This window comes from Bufo bufo, chromosome 4 (assembly GCF_905171765.1).
Source record: "Bufo bufo chromosome 4, aBufBuf1.1, whole genome shotgun sequence".
Lineage (NCBI taxonomy): Eukaryota > Metazoa > Chordata > Amphibia > Anura > Bufonidae > Bufo > Bufo bufo.
The window spans coordinates 15,674,808-15,682,070 of NC_053392.1; the positions used below are offsets into that span (position 1 = coordinate 15,674,808).

At 45.0% G+C, this 7,263-nt stretch overlaps 1 non-coding gene across 1 annotated transcript; it reads right to left on the reverse strand.

The window, feature by feature from the left end:
- Positions 1 to 6,884: 6,884 nt before the first annotated feature.
- Positions 6,885 to 6,956, reverse strand: TRNAM-CAU. The gene has a single exon. It is a non-coding gene; the product is annotated as a tRNA-Met (tRNA).
- Positions 6,957 to 7,263: the final 307 nt, after the last annotated feature.

Consider the following 7,263-nt stretch of genomic DNA (forward strand, 5'->3'; position numbering starts at 1 on the left):
CCAGGAAGTCCAGTACATCTGGTGAGCTATTAAGAGGTGCCCAGAAAGTGCAGTAGATCTGGTGAGCCTACAAGAGGTGCCTGGCAAGTGCAGTACATCTGGTGAGATTATAAGAGGTGCCCGGGAAGAGCAGTACATCTGGTGAGATTATAAGAGGTCCCGGGGAAGAGCAATACAGCTGGTGAGCCTATCAGAAGTAAGTGCAGCACATCTGACAAGGCTGGAGATTGTTGGTCAACACATATTTTACTTTTATTGGCCTCTGCTGATAACCCTCAGTCTCTCATGTTTCATCACTGTAGCATAAATCCAGGTCACCTCTGGTTCTAGTGTTTCAGGCACCAGACTTGTTTTATGTTCCTCAGGACTTTGCCTGCTCTCTCAGCTGCTTAAAGAATACACTGGTGACAACCAATTATCTATTAAGCTGGCCATACAAAGTAGATAAATATCAGCCAAATCTGCTGATTTTGGTGGAACTGACCAATGGCAGATATTGGAGAAAAAGGAATCAGATAGTTGGAGTGCAGCTGTCAGATTCCTTTGTTCTCCTTGAGATGAGCTGCTGCAGTTGGTGTCTGACAGTGGCTATCTTCCAATTCACAACACATACACGATCAGCCAAGCATGCATGTTTATGTGGGGACTGGAAGAAAACAGTTGGCCAAACAAGCTTTCAGTTAAAAGATATCTCGTGTACAGTATGTTCAGCCTAACCCAGTATTCCTCAGAAAACATGGTCCTTGTCAACCCACTTTACTACATTTTCCTTTCATCAAAGAAAAGTTTTACGCTCATCAAGTCGGCAACAGGGAAGGGATTTATTTAAAAAGAAATGCCTGTCATGCCAGAGTGAAGGATTTTTCCTTGAGGCCATGACATTGTAGGAGGACCTTCCTATCACAGCTGTTACCTGCACATGTGAAAGAGGCGTGTCAACGGGCAAGCATAGACAGGTGAGGGGATAAGGAGAGGGGCGGGTAACGCACAGGATTAGGGAAGCAGAAAGGTGTGGTGGCAAAGGAAGGGAGAGACTGCTGCTGAGTGCCAGGGACGGGTCTGTGTGCAGAACAGGGTCAGGACATGGAAGGACAGAAGACTGGTAGAGTAGATAGGCAAAGACAAGCACCACGAAGACCAAGTCATCCTATATATTAGGATAGAAAGCTGGACACGTGATACACAGAAAAAGCTACTTGAGGACTTATTATCAGTAAATGACAACTGGACAGAAGGCTGGTGGAGTAGAAAGGCAAAGACAACCTCCACGAAGACGGTGTAACCCCATATGAGGACAGAGTGCTGGACACATGATAGAAGAAGATGCTCCATGAGAACATATTAACAGTACATGACGACTGGACAGAAATCTGGTGGAGTAGATAGGCAAAGACACCTACGAAGACAGAGAGCTGGAAGTGTGATATACAGAGGTTGGGTCATTCTGGAACAAATCTTATTATGTTTCAGATAGCCTCAGTCTTCACATATAGATTCTTCTCATTCATGGTGTGGAGACAAGGTGGTCAGAGATGAGTCTCAACTTGTAGAGAGGACGAAGAGGAGGGCAACCTACAGTTATAAGGTAAGGTAATTACCTATAGAAATTGGGTGGAGTAGATATCATACTGAATGCTGAATAAGTCCCACGTGTCCTGCACACATGGCAGGAACTTTGTCAGCTATGTTATAATTGAGGTACTGACACATCTTCCACCTGTGATGTGAACAGGAGCTGGGGGCCCTTAGGTTAAGAAACATTCTTTGTCTGTGGACAAGTACTGCTTATATCCAGCGCCCAGGTTGTACGCCTCTTCATTAGATTGATTAAACAGATATAAGATGAATGGGGTCATTTATGGCCTCTGTGTGGGTGGAGTATAGATAAAAGACCATTATACTGTATGTAAAGGGTGTATAGCAGCTGTGAGGATGGAGGGTAGGTCACATATGCAATTGTGGGGATGGACTTCTAATGTCATCATTATAATCTGCCACCTCTGATGTCATCATTACAGTCTAACCTCTGATGTCATCCATTCAATCTATGACTCCTGATGTCATCTGTGACTTCTGATGTCATCATTGCAATCTATGACCTCTGATGTCATCTAAACTCCCCCTCTCCAGTCTATCCTGAATGTGGGAGCCAGGCTTATCTGTCTCAGTCTCACTGAGCTGATGCCTCCACCCTGTGCCAGTTATTTCACCAATGCCTCCGCCCTGTGCCGGTCACTGCTCCTGTGCCAGTTACAACATTGTTGCCTTCACCCTGTCCCAGTCATGTTACTGGTGCCTCTACTCTTTGCCAGTCACTGCACTGTGCCCATCCACTGAAGAATACAATTTATTTGGGTCGCTCTCCCCCACAAAGCTCTCCACAGTGGTGCACCCCTCTATATATCTTCTCTCATCTCTGTCTACCACCCTAACCGTGCTCTGCATGATCTATAGAAGACTAACCTCCTCCATAATCTGAAGCTCTCACTCCTGTCTCTGAGACTTCTCTTGTGCTGCACCAGTTCTCTGGAGTGTACTACTCCAGACAATCAGAAAAACACATATTTTTAGGCAAGCCTAGCACATTCCCTATGTTGACCGTTCATCACCATTATTCTGCAGAACCTGATCCCTACATTAAGCATTGTCCCTGTACTCCCTGCACCCTCATGTTCTTCACATGGTGCGTGGTAATGGATGCTGCACTCTTTATAATGCCTGGAAGAGGCCTGCACCCTGAAATGATTCTGACGCAGTTACTGTATGTGTCGGATAAGATTATCATTACTGGTGGTCTCTGAAGATCATCACTTCCAGGAGCGTCTGGATCATCTTTTACTGAGACAGCACAGTGTCCCATCTCTCAATCATCTCTTTGGCTGCAGCATCGTTTCATCACGTTTATGATTATCCATGGAAAAGAGGTTATCTCACAAATTACAAAAATATCCGGAACAATTCTCACCATTATTTTACCAATATGAAGGCAGAAAGTTCTCTCCGGTGTAATGTTCACCCTTTTGGCTTTTTGCTCCCCTATCTGCAGCTCTAGACTCTTCACTTGCGGTGGGTGGGCAGCAGATTGTTCATGTGACCATCAAGCATCTGCATATCTCTGGAGTCAGTGCAGTGAGCTCTTCTTAACCCCTTCCTCCCCTGCATAGAAAACAGCCCTGTTATATGGGAAGGCCCATGCTCACCACTATCCCGCTCTCCCAGGCGGACATGGGAGCTGCTGTACTCACCCTTCCTCTCCAGCTCTGACAGCCTGGACCCACTGGCCTTCCTCGCAGTGGGCAGCCCGCTGGAGCTGTTTGTCCTTACCTGCAGGCTGCAGCTTAGCCAGCAAAGCCCCTCTTGCATGCGTTTCCCGGCTCTTAAAGGGCTAATTTTTATGCACCCAGTCCAAACTGGCCAATGGCTGGTCACCTTTGGGTACTTAAATGGGTTGTGCAAGAGTAGGGTGCAAAACCCCTATTTGGCCAGACCTCTAAAGGAAAGATTACTTTCCTTTACACCCCCTAAGTCCACTCTCCAATTCTTTCACAACCCCGTGAAGACATCTGCCCCTGTGGAAGGATACCTAAGCAATAGGCTACCTAGCTTGCTAGTTCCCTGAAAAGGTATACTGTGTTTGTTTGTCTGTCTGTGTACTGACTTCTGCCTGTTTCCTGGATATTGACCCTCTGCTGCCTGACATGACCTGTGCCTGTCCGCAGTCACTACCTTCCTTGATTTTGGACTTTGTATCAGATTGCTATTACTTTGCCATGAACTCAGCCTGTCCTTGACTACGGTCTTGTCTGACCCCTCAATACTGTGCACCAGTGTCTCAGACCTCCGTTAGTCAGCTATCAACCATACAGCGATTACTTGAGGGGGTAGCAACCTGGTGGTTCCCCTGCAGCAAAGTCCAGATCCCTGTATAAGGGTGAAAACCTGGGGACTTTTAGGATAATACCCTTAGATTTAGCTGAAAGTTAAATCTGTTGGTTGACATGGTGGTTCCACAACCACAACCGTAACAAGTCCCTCAGAGAACCCCGGCGACTTATCTAATAAATGTCACTATGTAATGCACCTCTACTAGTTCCTTCTCCACTGTCTAGGGAGATATACAGTGGGATGCGAAAGTTTGGGCAACCTTGTTAATCGTCATGATTTTCCTGTATAAATCGTTGGTTGTTACGATAAAAAATGTCAGTTAAATATATCATATAGGAGACACACACAGTGATATTTGAGAAGTGAAGTGAAGTTTATTGGATTTACAGAAAGTGTGCTATAATTGTTTAAACAAAATTAGGCAGGTGCATAAATTTGGGCACCACAAAAATGAAATGAAATCAATATTTAGTAGATCCTCCTTTTTCAGAAATTACAGCCTCTAAACGCTTCCTGTAGGTTCCAATGAGAGTCTGGATTCTGGTTGAAGGTATTTTGGACGATTCCTCTTTACAAAACATCTTTAGTTCATTCAGGTTTGATGGCTTCCGAGCATGGACAGCTCTCTTTAAGTCACACTACAGATTTTCTATTATATTTAGGTCTGGGGACTGAGATGGCCATTCCAGAACGTTGTACTTGTTCCTCTGCATAAATGCCTTAGTGGATTCTGAGCAGTGTTTAGGGTCGTTGTCTTGTTGAAAGATCCAGCCCCGGCGCAGCTTCAGCTTTGTCACTGATTCCTGGACATTGGTCTCCAGAATCTGCTGATACTGAGTGGAATCCATGCGTCCCTCAACTTTGACAAGATTCCCAGTCCCTGCACTGGCCCCACAGCCCCACAGCATGATGGAACCACCACCATATTTACTGTAGGTAGCAGGTGTTTTTCTTGGAATGCGGTGTTCTTTTTCCTCCATGCATAACGCCCCTTGTTATGGCCAAATAACTCAATTTTAGTTTCATCAGTCCACAGCACCTTATTCCAGAATGAAGCTGGCTTGTCCAGATGTGCTTTAGCCCACCTCAAGCGGAGAAAAGGCTTCCTCTGCATCACTCTCGCATACAGCATCTCCTTGTGTAAAGTGCTCCGAATGGTTGAATGATGCACAGTGACTCCATCTGTAGCAAGATGATGTTGTAGGTCTTTGGTGCTGGTCTGTGGGTTGACTCTGACTGTTCTCACCATTCAATTAGGGAATGAATGGGCGGCACTGCGCATCAGTCGCGGTCCAGGTGCACGGTCAAAAGGTAGATACCTTGTTCTCACCATTCGTCGCTTCTGTCTATCCGAGATTTTTCTTGGTCTGCCACTTCGAGCCTTAACTTGAACTGAGCCTGTGGTCTTCCATTTCCTCAATATGTTCCTAACTCTGGAAACAGAAGCTGAAATCTCTGAGACGGCTTTCTGTATCCTTCCCCTAAACCATGATGGTGAACAATCATTGTCTTCAGGTCATTTGAGAGTTGTTTTGAGACCCCCATGTTGCTACTCTTCAGAGAAAATTAAAAGAGGAGGGAAACTTACAATTGACCCCCTTAAATACTCTTTCTCATAATTGGATTCACCTGTGTATGTAGGTCAGGGGTCACTGAGCTTACCAAGCCAATTTGAGTTCCAATAATTAGTTCTAAAGGTTTTGGAATCAATAAAATGACAACAGTGCCCAAATTTATGCACCTGCCTAATTCTGTTTAAACAATTATAGCACTTTCTGTAAATCCAATAAACTTCATTTCACTTCTCAGATATCACTGTGTGTGTCTCCTATATGATAGATTTAACTGACATTTTTTTATCGTAACAACCAACGATTTATACAGGAAAATCATGACGATTAACAAGGTTGCCCAAACTTTCGCATCCCACTGTATATATCCTGAGGAAAGGGCATCAATCATGTCCCAAGGCCTGTTTAGAAGGTCGAACATTGACTTATAGGATAGCTGCCTTAAATCTGGTGGCATCAGAGGCAGAACTTGTTAAGAGCTCATTTGCATCCCTTTCTTCCCAGAATTCCAGAGGAGCGTGTATGGCCTATAAGTCTCCTCATGCTGATTAGGCACTCTCCTTAAGAATGATATAGTATTCCCCGTATTATATTTTTAAAAAATGTATATAGTCCTGCAATTTTCACACTGGTTTCCTGTTCTGTACAGGTGACCTTTTAGTAGTCATTATCACCACAGGCAGAATTACAATGACAAGTAACACCTCTATATGGATAAGAGAGAGACTTTCCCATAGAAGTCAGTGAGATTCCCTCCTGACCATTGTATCTATGGCCCATGTAGCTGCTCTCAAAAGACAGGAAGTCTTAAAGGGGTTGTCCAGGATCCAAAATGGGCATGGCTAACACAATCCCCTCCCACAAGTGGGTGTTTCCAAACGGGTTCTAGGCATTCCTGGGGGCATTCCACTACAGTCCTCCGCTCTACCAGCTGAGCTATCGAAGGTTTGCCCGGGTTACGCAGTCATGCTTTCTAGACTTCTTGCACAAGCAAGAAATAACCAGAAAAGTCATTTCTATCTTTGAAAACATCAGCAAGTGAATATTTTGGATGACGCGGGCATCGACCCCACTACCTCCTGCATGCAAAGCAAACACTTTACCATTTCAGCTAATCCCCCATGGACTTTTCCACCATAGAAGAATATAGACTGGAGAGCTTACAGATTGTCTAACAGTACAAGCGAGTGGTTTGTCTTCCATGTGTATAGAGGAAAGATTTGTCAGGAAGAAAAATATTCCACAAATTTTTGATTGGTGACCCAAAATGCCTAGATAAAGAAGACACCTGGGAGATTATGAAGACATCCTGGACTTCAAGCAAGAGACAGCCAACAATATGGGCCTCTTTACCGTTATCGTCTGTGCAGAATCCCAAGTCTTCATTCATAATAGACCTTTGGCAAATTGACTGTAAAAAATAGGAGATAGCAGAGGATGGTTTCGATCCATCGACCTCTGGGTTATGGGCCCAGCACGCTTCCGCTGCGCCACTCTGCTACCGTGTGCTGCACCCTGAGGAGTAGTATCATGTCCGCCAGCCGTTGTCAAGCTGCTAATGAGGAGACAGTCCCTGAATAGTTCTGAAGGTCATCTGAGAAAATCAGTTCTAGGCTTCGACATCAGCATCTGCATTTTCTGCCCGTGAACCTGGCGCAGATCATTACTAGTAGGACTGAACGTCCCTCCTTGTAGGATGAAGTGAAACCTCCTTCCACCTAATGCAAATATTTAATGTGAGCAAAACAGTGAGAATACCGGGAGGCTGAAGAGTTAGTGGAGGAGTGTCGGGATGGGATGTGGGCTC